This window comes from Microcebus murinus, chromosome 17 (genome assembly GCF_040939455.1).
Source record: "Microcebus murinus isolate Inina chromosome 17, M.murinus_Inina_mat1.0, whole genome shotgun sequence".
Taxonomy (NCBI): Eukaryota; Metazoa; Chordata; class Mammalia; order Primates; family Cheirogaleidae; genus Microcebus; species Microcebus murinus.
Genome location: NC_134120.1, coordinates 50,300,519 through 50,316,043, shown reverse-complemented (window position 1 = coordinate 50,316,043; position 15,525 = coordinate 50,300,519). Strand labels below are relative to the sequence as shown.

General features: G+C 37.2%; 1 protein-coding gene across 7 annotated transcripts in view; it reads left to right on the top strand.

The window, feature by feature from the left end:
* The window catches only part of DLGAP1 (DLG associated protein 1), an 882,341-nt gene that overhangs the window by 287,376 nt on the left and 579,440 nt on the right, over positions 1 to 15,525 (top strand). The window lies entirely within an intron of this gene.

Genomic DNA, 15,525 nt, shown 5'->3' with positions numbered 1-15,525 from the left:
AAAGTCTCAGGTTACAAAATTAATGTACACAAATCAGTAATATTTCTATATATACTAGTAATAGTCAAATCAAGAACTTGATCCCAATTACAATAGCTGCAAAAATAAAATAAAATACCTAGGAATATACTTAACCAAAGAGGTCAAAGATCCCTACAAGAACTCTAAAACACTAATGAAAGAAATCATAGATGACACAAATAGAAAAACATCCCTTGCTCATGGATTGGAAGAATTGATATTGTTAAAATGCCCATACTACACAAAGTGACTTGCAGATTGAGTGCAATTCCCATTAAAATGCCATGTCTTTTTTCACAAAACTATAAAAAATAATCCTAAATTTCATATGGAATAAAAAGAGAGCCTGAATAGCCAAAGCGTATATTAATTTCAGAAAATGTAACCAGAGTTTTGGGATTTTTGATTATTTGCTCAATTATAACTATAATTGACTCACCTCAACATTTATAGAGAATGATTTTTAATTGTCACAGATTAAAAGGCAATTTTAAAATGTTATAGAAATTTGCTTAAAGAAATTTAATTTGAGGGTAAAATATTTTCCTTTAATTTGTATGACTCATACTTCATCCTTAAGCTCCTTGAAAGCAGGGATCTTATATTCTCCATCTCTCCATTGGTACCAGGTAACCAGCAGCATCCCTAGTTATTGGTACCCATAATTCTTCCCATGTAATAACTAGGCTTTGGTTACATGTATAAAACTGTAGATATAATAATAAGCTCTTATATCTATGAGATATTATAGCTTTGGATCATCTTTATTTCAAGCCAAAGCTTCTTAATCCTTTTTAAGTGATTAATTTCAAAGTAACTTATTCATGTAACATTTTGTCATTGAATAACTTATCATAGTTTCCCATTATAATGCCAAAATGTAAACCTCCATGAAAGTAGGAATTTTTCTTTTTTTCTTTTCTTTTTCATTTTTGTTTGTTTGTTTGTTTACCTCCTATCTCCAGCACCTAGAACAGTATGTGGCACATAGCAGCCAGTCTGATATTTGTTGAATGTATGAATACTCTTTTTTAATATACAGTGAAAAAATAGCTGCATAGGTTGCTTTCATTGTATGAAATGAAGACCCCAAATTTGGTGTCAAAAAATCTCAATGATTGTCTCAGCCTTGCTACAGATTTGCTATGTGTTCTTAAGTATGTTATTTAATCTCCCTGTGCCGTTCTTGTCTGTGAAATGAAGACATTTGATCTAACAAATGATAAGGTCCAGTTCACATTTTAAAATACATAATTCACTGAATCATGCTCATCAACATGCATTTTGCAAGTGGCTGGCTGGGAACAGAGTTACAGTTTGTGGCCCTGGAACCAGTGTTGCCAATTGGCATATACAGAGCTTGGAACTAAGACTTTTGTCTTTAGCAACTGAATATCTGGCTCTAACAATTGAACAAGTTACTAACTTGATTTAAAAAATATAATTCTCTTCTATACTTTGGCATGGAAAATTAATTTTTAAGAATAAGAAAAACTAAACCTGCCAGAAGAGTGAAATGTAGCAAAATGACAAAAAGAACCAGGTTTAAAGCCTGGCTCCAAAATTTTCTGAGACCTTGGCCAAGTAACTAAATCTCTTTGTACGTAAATTTTGGCATCTGTAAAATTGGATAATGATAATAATATCTAAATGAAGTAGTTTATTGGAAGTTCCTGGGACATGGTAAGCTTTCGAAGCCTTAACAACAAGGCTTATATAAAGGAAGCAGATAGGTGGGTGGAAATTAATTCATTAAAAATAAACCTGTATATTTGACTTGAGGAAAACATTGAGAGGTGAAATTGAGACCAGACTGACTAGTTCTGTATTGTAGCAACTCCACTTACCAGCTGTAATGATTTGGTCAGTTTCTTAACATCTCTGCATCTCAGTCTCCTCTTCTGTAAAATGGTGATAACAATAACACCTATCTCATTAGGGTTATTATGAATTTTAAGTGAAATAATCTATGCACTATGCTTAGAACAATATCTAGCATATAGTAAGCACTCAGTAAATGTAGTTGTTCTTATTTTGTTCTGTTAAGCTCATCCAGAGGTGGGAACATTAAAACAGATGTGGGTGGCAATCAGCTCAGTGGATGAAGAGAAAGTAATAGGGATTCAGTGGGACCAAACAGAAATGCCGTGTAAATGAAAGACATTGAGAGTTCTCACTTAAGTCAGTGACAATATATATCACAGCCTCCAATTTATCCCTTAGCTTAGGTGATGAACTGTCCTCTTAATCAAGAGGTCTCTCCTAGGGAAAAGGTCTGTTAATCTTCTGTACACGGTTTAGAAGATATTGCTAAATAGTGCTCTACAAATTGTAAATGGATTGTCAGTTTTTGCAACAAGGCAACAGTTGTGATATCACAATGAGTCATTACCCACTTTCTGTTCACTGAGGATCCTAAAAATCATCTTGTTTGCAGAGAAGTGAGACAGTGGGAGTGGGCAGTATCTTAACACTTCAGCTCAGAGTGTCCTTTCGTCAAAGTCATGCTGCCACAGACAAACTGAGAAATAAAGGTACAATGGAAGAACACAGGCCAAAGAAATAATAAGGCAAAGTTTCTTACCTTGCACTACCCATTTTAAAGTGCATTTCTTTTCGGTGAGCTTTAAAGAAATACAAAATAAGCCTATTTCATGATCGAGAGATCCTTTTCAATTAACTAGAAAAAAATCTGGTTATGTTTGTGTACACATTACTTCATTTCAAAAAAATAACGTGTAATTGTTAAGAAATAAACAACCACTCATTCTTTCAAGTGGAGTGGGTAGCAGGGCCTTCTTAGCAGAAAGTGATAGGAAGTTTTCTCCCATAAAAAACATTGCTCCTTACACATTAAGGTCATTTAGGCTTAACAAGTGCTTTTTTAAAAAACAGATTTATTGAGGTATGACTGATATTCAAAAAAGCTGTACATATTTAATGTACACAACTTAATGAGTTTGGATATATACTTCTTTAAATATCCATCAAAAGTGTCAGGTTATCTCCATTGTCCACACGTTAGAGTACAATTTCTTTTATCACTGACTTTTCTGTCTGCCTGAGCTGAGTATTTGACCTTGAAGGCAGTGGAACTTCAAATGGAAGATTTAAATTAAATCAAATTAAATTAAATTAGAAATCAAATTAAATTAAAAACTGGGGGACTGCTAAGGGAAGTTGGCTTGAATTAGGAACTTTAGTCAAATGTCCAAGGAATCATTTGGGAAACAGGAAGAAAGCACTAAGGAGAACAGAAACTAAATCACCTTAGTTTGCAGTTGTACTAGGATTTTCAGAAGTAGACAGTTCATTTCCAGAATCTTATATATAAGACTTAAGCTATAAGATAATAATGCTCAAAGCACTTACTAGAGTGCTTTGAGCATGAGTGTGCCACTTCATTACAACAGGGTGAATGTTAATGGGTACATAACTTGCAGGACCCAGGGCAAAATGAAAATGCAGGCCCCTTGTTCAGAAACCAGGAACCAAGGGTCATTAAAGGTACTAAAGTATAATACTGTTCCCTTTCTTCCACCATCCCTCTCTTGACTGGTCATAGTGGGTTTTGTTTGCTATTTAATGTTATTCCAAGTAAAGAAAAAACAAAAGTATAAGTTATTAGCAAGAATTTTGCCATTCATTTTTAGATGGTGTAAATGCAAATATAATACTTAACTTGCATGTAGAATCACCAAAAATACACAATTTGTATTTCATATATCATACATATGTATATTATTCTTACTAGAACAGAGGAAACACTACACAAATCTTACCCAACTATTTTGTTTCACTTCTGGATATTCTTGTCTTACTGATGAGTAAGGCAGAACTACCAGAAAAAAGAACCATGGATTGCCCTTTCTTTCTCTTTCCCTCTATGTCATCTTCAGCATAAGTAGTTGGCTAATGCAGGGAAATAATTCCAGGAAGAAAAGATACAATAGGGTTCCTTGGTCATCTGTGTTTCTTGGAACCCATTGCCTTCTTGCTAAATATAAACAAGTCCTGGACCTGGTGCAAAGCGTAGCCTTTTGGGACTGCCAGCTTCCCCACCTGGTCATAGACATAACACACTTACTCACATGGAATCTCACTGAGCTCCCATGAATTGCACGTCCATCAGCACTCATCATGCACACTCTGTGTGAATGAAGCAAGGAACGGCTGAGGACATGCGTAGCGGGCAGACATCCCATGCTCCCCCAGTATTCACTGTCCCATTGGACGTCCTCCACAAAACACTTGTTCATCAACTAAATGCATTGAACAAAGCACGGGACCCTTGTGAACACCCAGCCCTGTGCAACTGCACGGGTCACACCCGTGAATCTGGCCTGCCTTGAAGCTGCCTAAACTGGGTGAAACAATGTAGGAGAAACTATTAGAGTAGAAAGACGACTGTACTGGGAGTTAGAAGGCTGTGGGGCCTAGGCCTGTCTCTGCTCTTGGCTGACTGCGACCCTAGACAAGCCATTTCATCTCTCTAGTTTTTATTAACTTCATCTGTAAAATAGGAATTGAACATAGACAATTTGTGGTTTAAAATTTGTTCAATTTAAGAGGCATTTATAAATCAAGAAACCTACTTTAAAGATATAATTGTAGACTTGAAGAATTCACCCCAGAACTTCCAAAATTCCTTAGCCATGCCTTCCACCATTGTACTTCCTTGACTGTGCATTTGGATCAATGGTTTGAATGATCATCATCTTTCCTGTATTTCTGCATCTTCTTCATCCCGAAGGACTAGTAATCATTGCTAAAGGGCATATTCTTCAGTGCTAGAAGATAAAGTAAAAAAATTAGATCTATGTCAAAAAAAAAAAAAAAAAATCCAGGGAGATTTCAGAAGAGTTGAGTGTCTTTTTTAAGTCCATGGACTCATTTGTATTCTGTTTTCATCTTTTCTTTAGAATCCTTCAGCTCTTGTCCAAACCAAAATTTACCTTTCTACCTGGAAGTTCTATTTTATGATTTATTGAGTACTATCATTAACATTTTATCAGGATATTATTTTCCATATATTTTTTAAAAGACTGCCAAAATGTAAAATATGACTTTATTATGTCTTGCTGAAAATTGACTTTTTTTTACAGAACGATAAACTTAATCTTATAATGTAGTCATTACAAAAATAAATAATTTAAAATGAGGGTAGGAAACTGAAGGGAATCAAAATGTTACATTCCTGTTATGTACCAGGTCCTGTGTTTTACATATATTACTTTGTTTAACCCCTATGTAATCATCTGCAGCAGGTACAAAAAAGGATGCTACCATTTACCTATGCTATTCTGAAAAGTTTTTAATGGCAACTCCCACCCAGAGTTCTCTCCCATGTCCCAGTGGCGAAGTCCACTTAGCACTGACAACTCAGAAACCTTATGGCCTGACTGAACACATCATCTTTCCCCAAAAGCCTACTCTCGCCACAGCCATTCTCATCTCAAGTGATGGCAAGATCACTCTTCTGGTTCCTTGGGCTAGAAACCTTGGGGGTCATCCTTGTCTCTTTCTTTTGTCATCCTTGCCACTCAATCATCAGGAGATCCTGTCAACGCTCACTTCACAACAAGTTCAGCATAGCTCCAACCACTCCGTACCAGACCCAGGCTAGAATCCGAGCCTGCATTGCCTCTCTCCAGATGACTGATGAGCTTTCCAGCTACCTACATTCTGACCTCCCAGGTGCAGCCAGAGGGAGCCTTGCAGAACATAAGCCGTGTCAATCATGAGCTCAAGCTCCTGCTGTAGCCCCCATTTCACTCTCAGGGTAAAAGCTGAGAAGCCTTGACCCCTCCTCCATCCACTCCTTCCCTGTCCCCTGCCCCACCATTTTCTCTCCCACTAATCTCCCCCTCCCACTTCACTCCATCCCACTGACTTCCTTCCAATCCCAAGACATACCAGGCACACTCTCTCCTCAGGGCCTTGGGCCCTGTAGTTCCCTCCGCCTGAAACACTCTTCTCTTGCATATGACCAACTCCCCCATGTCTTTCAAATTTGTAGTCAACTCTCACTTTCATAGTGAGGTTCTCTCACCTCCCCACACCTCCCAATCACTTCTGATGCCCCTTACCTTGGTTTATTTTTCTTACATCTACATCATGTTTCACCTTCTAAACTACTCCATATTGACTGTCTCACCGTGATTATTATCTATTTTCCATTTACTCATTTCACCACAATGAAATGTTCATTGCTGTGTTCCCAGTCCCTAGATAGTGCTTGGCATATGACAAATGCTCAGTAAGTCTTTGTGTAATGGTGGGATGAATGAATGAATGAGTGCTTTCATTTCTGAAACTAACCTGACTAAGGTTAGTCAGGAGATATTTTACCAATAAGGACATGGAAACTCAAAGAGGATAGGGAACTTTGCCAAATTAGAAATCTTATAAGAGTCAGAGCTGAGATGGAAAGAGGCCTCTCTGATCTGTACCTTTTCTATTTTGTCACTCTTTAGAACATGTATTTTGTGAAGATGTAGATATTCCATAATATGCAATGCGTTTGTATTTTGTAGTCCTCTTTCTCCACACTCTCGGCCAATAGTTTTTAAATGAACCTCTTAGAATACTGTGACTAAAGTGACTGGCTTACAGAGAAACTCGCATTAAATGTGTGATATCAGGTGTATTAATTTGAATGCTGTCTACAGAGTTATAGAAACAAACCAATTTGAGCTAGCTTAAGTAAAAAAAATTTTAAGTAAATAATTAAAATGATTTTTAGCAATATAGAATCTCTCTAAAGGATATATGAGCTCATGAAGATGGTGGACTATAAGCTGCTACATGTGCTGCTCTCAAGGAGAAGACTAAAAATTGCCGGTGGATGCCACCTACAGATAGGCCTTCTTGGAAAGAGCATTGGGACACATCAGAGAAGTGAGGGGAGACAATCAGAGCGGAGGAGAAGGGGACTAGGTTATCCACTGGGCAAGATCAGAAGGTATCTGGGAAAGGTATCCGTGCATGGAGAAGGACAGGAGGAGGGAGTCCTGGGCATCCATGATTCCCTAATGGACACTGCAGCTTGAGCTGTGAGGCCCCCAAGACCACCATAGACCTCTGGACTGACTAGGGAGCTGGTTAGAGACTGTGCAACAATGTAACGCTAGAAAGTGAACACAATAGGAACCCAGTGTCCTCCATTCCTGGGTCATTGCAACTGATGCCATTCTGGGCTCTCTGGTCCAGAGCACCTGGTCTACACAGGGCTCAGCTTTACTGCAGTCACCTGCACATCACCCCAGCCAAGCCAGAGAGGGAGCAGGGAGAGTGGATGCCCTCATATGCCCTTGACTGGGAGCCAAGCACCCTTTTCCCTCATGGAGGAGTCAAGCAGAACAGGCAACACAGATGCCGCCAGAGAAGCCCCACGGTGACTGCCTCAGTGTGTCTTTGGAAGGGGTATAGCCTTGCTCACCAGCAGCCCAGCCCCGCACCCCTCTCCCATGGTTCCCATGCCACAGCCACAGGGCCCCATAACCCTGCCCGTGAGACTCCCACCTACTGCCTGGCACCTTCCCCATGGCCCAGTGCTCCACTAGGTACTTGCCTGCTAGCTGCACACCACCATCACACCTGGACACAGATGGAGCGAATGCCTGCAGCCCTGATGCCCATGACTACTGCCTAGATAACTTCACCCAGCTGCCACTACCACCACCACAGAAAGACCTAGGCAAAACAATCTCCTGCAGTGCCAGCCTCCATGAAGAGGGACTCTCCCAGCCCCCTGCCAGAGCTTCTAACAGCAGCCTAGAATCAACCCACCGCTCTGCACAGAGATCATCCAGCACCAGCTTGGACTGGGACAATCACAGGGGAAAGGACAACACAGAACAGCTGCATTAAAGGCTTTCAGTGCATCTGCCCCTACCCTCCTGAGTCAAACTTCTAGAATAGGTCAGAAAAGCACCATCTAGGGACCATTCCTTCTTCTCACCAAGTAGAAGGGTTCCCAGCAAAGGAGAACAGGTGCACCACAAACCTATTTGCCCTGAGCTGAGAGGTTTCAGATGAGAAGAAACCAGCAAAACAACCCTAGCAACATAAGAAACCAAGCTAGTTTAATACTTCCAAATGACCACAATAGATCTATAGCAGTGGAACCCAAGCAAAAGGAAATTGTTGAAATATCAGAAATGGAATTCAGATGGCAAATAAGATGAATGGGATTGAACAGAAAGTTGAAAACCAACACACAGAAGGCAAAAAAAAAAAAGTATTTCAGGACATCAATAAAAAAATGAGAGTCACTAAAGAGCTAGACAACATAAGCAAGGGCAAAACAGAACTCAGCAAATAAAGGAGTCATTTAGGGAACTTCAAAATACAGCAGAAAACTTGAACAATAGGCTAGACCAAACAGAAGAAAGAATCTCAGATCTTGAAGACAAGGCTCTTGAACTAACCCAGTCAGTCAAAGATGCAGAAAAAAGAAAAAGAAGAAAAAACAATCACTCAAAGAAATATGGGACTATGTGAAAGGAGACATTATATGAGTTATAAATATTCCAGAGGGAGAAGAAGAAAAAACAAAAAGAATGGAAAACCTGTTTGAAGGAAGTATTGAGAATTTCCCTGGTATCACCAGATATTGAGATATCCAAATACAAGATGGTTAGAGAACACGAGAAAAACTTATAGTAAATAAGACATCATTAAGACACATAGTGATCAACCTGACTGAAGTCAAAATGAGGGAGAAGATTCTACCAGATGCAAGACAAAAGCAGCAACTAATCTACAAAATAAAACCCATCAGGCTAACAGCAGACTTCTCAGTGAAGACCTTATAAGCCAGAAGGGATTAGGGCCTCATTTTTAATTTTCTTAAACAGAACAACTGCCAGCCAAGAATTTTGTAACCTGCTAAACTAAGTTTCATAAATCATGGAGAAATAGATTTTTCTAGACAAGAAAACACTAAGGGAATTTGTCACTATTAGGTCTGCCCTAAAGAAAATACTCAAAAATGCATTACACATGGAACAGCACAATAGATGTCCATCAGTGTAAAAACATCTGAAAGTTAAAGCTCATAGGTCTTATAAAACAATAACACAAGAAGGAAAACAAAAGAATAAGGTATCATCCAATATGAAGAACAGGACACTATCCCACATATCAATACTAACACTGAATGTGAACAGTCTTAATGCCCCCACTTAAAAGACACAGACTGGCTGAATGGATGAAAAAACATAAGCCACGTATCTGCTGTCTCCACAAAACACATGTAACTCACAAGGACTTACACATACTCAAGGTAAAGGGATGAAAAAAATATTCCACACATATAGAAACCAAAAATGAGCAGGTATAGCCATTCTTATACCAAATAAAGTAGACTTCAAATCACCAATGATTAAAAAAAAGACAAAGATGGTCATTATATTATGGTAAAGGGAGCAATTAAATGAGAAGACATAGCAGTACAAAATATGTAGACACCTAACACAGGAGCTATTCGAGTCATAAAGCAAATTCTAGTAGATCTGAGCAAAGAAGTAACCAGTAGCATTGTAATTTCTGGAGACTTTAACACACCACTGACAGAACTGGACAGATCATTGAAGCAGAAAATCAATAAAGAAACACTGGACTTAAACGGGACTCAAGAACAAGTAAATCTACCAGACATTTGCAAAAACTACTTAATGTACATTTTTATCAGCAGCACAGTGACATTTTCTAAGATTAGAATAATCAGATATGAAGTCATAAAACATTTCTCAGCAAATTCAAAAAATTCAAAATCATACTATGTATCTTCACAGACCACAGTGGAATAATAGAAATCAAATCAAGAGAAACACTCAAATTTTCAAAAATCATGGAAATTAAACAACCTCCTGCTGACAGATCCCTGGGTCAATGATTAAATTTGGATGGAAATCAAAAGATTCCTTGAACTGAACAACAAAGGTAACACAAGCTTTCAAAATCTATGGGATACAGTAAAAGCAAGGAAAATTTGTACCCTTAAAGCCCGACATCAAAAAGACAGAAATATGACAAATTAACAACATAAGGTCACATGTCAAGGAACTAGCAAAAGAAAAGCAAACCAAACCCAAAGCCACCAAAAGAAAATAAATAACAAATCTCAAAGTAGAGTTAAACAAAATGGAAAAATAAAAAAAAAAAAAAAGAAAAAGTTGGTTCTTTGAAAATATAAACAAAATTGATAAGCCAGATTAACCAGAAATAGAACATAAAGGACTCACAAAAAAGCTCAATCAGAAATGAAAAAGGAGAAATTGCAGCTGATACCACAGAAATACAAAGTATCATCCTTGAATACTATGAAAACCTCTACACACACCAACTAGAAAATGTAGAGGAGGCCGGGCGCGGTGGCTCACGCCTGTAATCCTAGCTCTCTGGGAGGCCGAGGCGGGCGGATTGCTCAAGGTCAGGAGTTCAAAACCAGCCTGAGCAAGAGCGAGACCCCGTCTCTACTATAAATAGAAAGAAATTAATTGGCCAACTGATATGTATATAAAAAATTAGCCAGGCATGGTGGCGCATGCCTGTAGTCCCAGCTACTTGGGAGGCTGAGGCAGAAGGATCGCTGGAGCCCAGGAGTTTGAGGTTGCTGTGAGCCAGGCTGATGCCACGGCACTCACTCTAGCCTGGACAACAAAGCGAGACTCTGTCTCAAAAAAAAAAAAAAGAAAAAAGAAAAAGAAAATGTAGAGGAAATGGATAAACTCCTGGACACACACAACCTCTCAAGCTAAATCAGGAAGAAGCAGAAATCATGAACATACCAATTGCCAGCAGTGAGATGGAAGAAGTAATAACAAATCCTGAAAAAAAAAAAATCCCTGGACCAGATGGATTCACAGTCTAATTCTACCAGACCTACAAGTAAGAACTGGTATCTATCCTATAACAACTATTCCATAACATCAAGAAGGAGGAAGTCCTCATTAACTCATTCTATGAAGCCAGTATTACCTTGATACCAAAGCTGGGAGAGGACAAAACAAAGTAAACTACAGACCAATATCCCTCATGAAGATCAGTACAAAAATCCTCTACAAAATACTAGCAAACCAAATTCAACAGAACATCAAAAATATATTTTACCATGATCAAGTGCGTTTTATCCCAGGGATGCAAGGATAGTTCAACATATGCAAATCAATAAATGAATAAATTATTTACCACATAAACAGAAGCAGAAACAAAGACCATATGATCATCTCAATAGATACAGAAAAACCAATCAATAAAATCCAGCGCCCTTTCATAATAAAAACCCTCAACAAACTAGGCAGATAAGGAAGATACCTGAAAATAATAAAAGCCATATATGACAAACCCATAGCCAACATCATACTAAATGGGCAAAAGTTTAAAGCATTCTTTCTAAGAACTGGAACATGAGAAGTGTTCCCGCTGTAACCATTTCTAATCCACATAGAATTGGAAGTCCTAGCCAGAGCAATCAGGCAAGAGAAGGAAATAAAGGGCATCCATATCAAGAAAGAGGAGGTCAAACTATCCCTGTTTGCTGATTATATAATCTTGTATCTAGAAAACCCTGAAGACTCCACCAAAAGACTCCTGGAATTGATAAATAGATTCAGCAAAGTCTCAGGTTACAAAATCAATTTACACAAGGTAGTAGCATTTCTAAATACTAATAACAGTCAAGCTGAGAGTCAAATCAAGGAATCAATACCATTCACAATAGCTACAAAGAAAATAAATACCTAGGAATATACTTAACCAAGTAGATGAAAGATCTCTGTAAGGAGAACTACAAAACACTGATGATAGAAATTATATATGACACAAAACAAATGGAAAAACATTATGTACTCATGGACTGGTAGAGCAAACATCATTAAAATATCCATACCTTCCAAAGTGATTTACAGATTAAATGTAATCTCCATCAAAATGCCAATGTCATGTTTAGCATATCTAGAAAAAATAATTCTAAGCTTCATTTAGAACCAAAAAAGAGTCCAAGTAGACAAAGCAATCTTGAGCAAAAATAACAAATCTGGAGACCTCACCTTATTAGACTTCAAATTATACTATAAGGCTATAGTAACCAAAACAGCATGCTATTGGTATAAAAGTAGAGATATAGTCCAATGGAACAAAATAGAGAACCAAGAAATAAAAACAGTTGCCTATAACCATCTGATCTTTGACAAAGCATACAACAATAGACAATGGGGAAATGAAGCTCTATTCAATAAATGCTGCTGGGAAAACTGGGTAGCCACATGTAGAAGAATAAAACAGGACACCTATCTCTCACCATATACCAAAAATTAATTCAAGATTGATAAATGACTTACATGTAAGACATTAAATCATAAAAATTATAGAAGAAACAGTAGCAAAAACTGTTCTAAACATCAGTCTAGGCAAAGAATTTATGACTACACCCCCAAAGCAAATACAACAATAAAAATAAATAAATGGGACTTCATTAAACTTAAAAGCTTCTACACAGCAAAGGAAATAATTGTTAGAGTAAATAGACAACCTACAGAATGAGAGATAATATTCACAAACTATACATCCAATAAAGGGCTAACATCCAGAATCTACAAAGAACTCAAACAAATCAACAAGAATAAACAAACTCCATTAAAATGCAGGCAAAAGACATAAACAGAAGGTTTTCAAAAGAAGATAGACAAATGTTCAAAAAACATATGAAAAAATGTTCAGCATCACTAATCATTAGGGAAATGCGAATTACTTCTACAATGAGATACCTCCTCACTCTTGTCAGAATGGCCATTATTAAAAAGACAAAAACAATAGATGCTGACATGGATACAGAAAAAAAGGAACACTTATATACTGTTGGTGAGACTATAAATTAGTACCACCTGTATAGAAAACAATATGGAGATTCCCCCAATAAATAAATGTAGACTTGCCATTTGATCCACCAATGGATATCTACTGGATATCTACCCAAAGGAAAAGAAGTCATTATATCAAAAAGACGCCTGTACTTAAATGTTTATCTTAGCATAATTCACAATTGCAAAGATGTGGAATCAGCCTAAGTGTCCGTCAGTTCATCAGTGGATAAAGAAAATATGACATACACACACACCATGGATTACTCCTCTGCCATAAAAAAGGAATGAAATAATGTCTTCTTCAGCAACTTGGCTAGAACTGGGAGACCATTATCCTAAGTGAAGTATTTCAGGAATGGAAAAACAAACACCACATATTCTCACTAATATTGGGAGCTAAACAGTGAGTATGCACAGGCACAAAGCGACATAAAGGACATTAAAACCAAGAAGGGGGAGGTGGGAGGAGAATGAGGGATAAAAACTAGCAAGTACAATGAACACTATTATGGTGGTGGACACACTGAAAGCCCCAATTTAAGTATTATACAAGGTATCCACGTAACAAAAACATTTTTACCCCCTTAATATTTTGAAATAATTTTTTTTTTAAAAAATGGATATTTGAGCTATGGAAGCAACAGGAAAAAATAAAGTGGTAGCAGGAGGTAGATGAGTTTAGAGATCTCTTGCTCCGCCTTCCTTCTGAGTCTCTTTCATTCTTCTTTTTGCATAGTTTATCAATATTTGCTCCTTCTGCCTGTAGGGGACAAAATGACCAAGCTGTACCCATCACTCTTTATCTTGACAAGGCTATAGTCCCAAGTTAATGGGTCTGTTTCAGTGAAATACCTCTTCTGGTCCAATCAGCATGGCCAGGAATGAGGACTGCATGTGCAAACAACTGATTGAGGACTGTGGGATGCACAGTCCCCAAAGACTGCTGGGCAGACCCCAAAGAAAGGGGCTCAGCAGACACTCCAAAGTAGCTGACTCTGTAAAAAGATGGTGGAATAGTGGAAAGCACACTATTGAACAAACAGGTCAAGTCCAAATTCCTGATTTTTGTCCTTCATCTTTGTAAACTCAATAAAGTTACCAATGGAAAACCTATGTGATTCTTCTGACACTCAAGTATAGTTTACTTGTGCTTCTGTGTTTATTCTTTTTCAGGTATAGGGGCCAAATATTGATCAATTGGTATAATAGGAAAGAGCAGGAAGAAAAAATAAAAGGGCTCTAGGAGTATGGAAAAAAAAAGAGAAACAAAAACAGAATCAGGAGTTCTTTGTTCTAATCTAAGTCCTGTCACCCAGAATCAAATGTCTTGGGCAGGTCAATTCTCTCGTTTCAGTTTTCTTATCTGAATAATAAAGAGATTGCTCAGAAATCAGTACGTTTCCCAACCTGCTTGATCAAGAGAATTAGCTGGGAGCATTTTCAAAATGCAGATTCCCCAACTTACCCATGAATATTCTGATTTTAAAGATCTTGCATGAAATTCTATAATTTGTATTTTTCAGTAGCTTTCCAGACGACTATGATGAGCAACTATATTTGGGAACCATTAGAATAGATGACATTGAAGACCCCTCCTAGTATTTAAAATATTTGTTTACCTAACAATTATTCAACTTAAAAAATACTACAATTGTAATAAAATTAATTTCTTATTATATATATGTTGTCTTTTTCACAAATTGAGTAATTTTTCCACTTTGTTTCCACAGAAAATTAAGAATAATATCTAGTACAAAACAGATTCTAAATAAATACTTATAAATGGATAAATTGTCAGTTCCATATGCTTTAAAACTTATTAATTTTTCATTATCACCTAAGTAACCTTTTCCTCATAAATGTGGGGAAGAAATTCTTTTCAGACTTTGTCTGGTTTTCTGGAATATTGAAAATGCTTAATGGGATAATAGTATATAAACCAGGGCTCATAATCTTTAAGTGATCATCTGAAAGCTTTTGATAATGGAATCTCATTTTTATCTTCTATAACATGAATAAATGAAATGCATATGAAAGTAAAATATTCCTCACGTGCTTTGTTAAGTACTAAGCAGATAACATGAGGCTGTTGTTCTTGCATTCCACCACCTACAGCATTTTAATACTTGTCAGTTTTGCCATTCTCTAAATATTGCTTTAATAAGTTCTGCAGAGAATTGTATTAGCCCTGAACTTTTTGAATGTCTGGTGTTCATTTTGGAAACAAAATGTATGGGTTTCTAAAGGGACTGAACTTCCAGGCAAATGATCTGGGATGTTGTTCTGCCTTTGTGTCTATTAGCTGTGTGTAAAATTGATCAAGCCACATCACCTTTTGTGGTCCATAATTTCCTCTTCTGTAAAATGAATTCTGCACTCATTCAAGCACTATAATTCTTGTAAATAATTAGGAGGCACTTAAAGATTTACTATTTTTCTCATTCCCTCTGACACTATTTTAATATGCTACCAAAGTCTACAACAATATATTGCTAAAAATAAAGAAACAGACCTTTGTAGACACTTAGGCTTTTCAACACCAGATTGTTTTTGTATGTGACAGAAGTCCTTTTCTATGTAACCTTTCAGAAAGGAAACTCACAGCACAGCCATGTAACATGTGATATGATCTGGA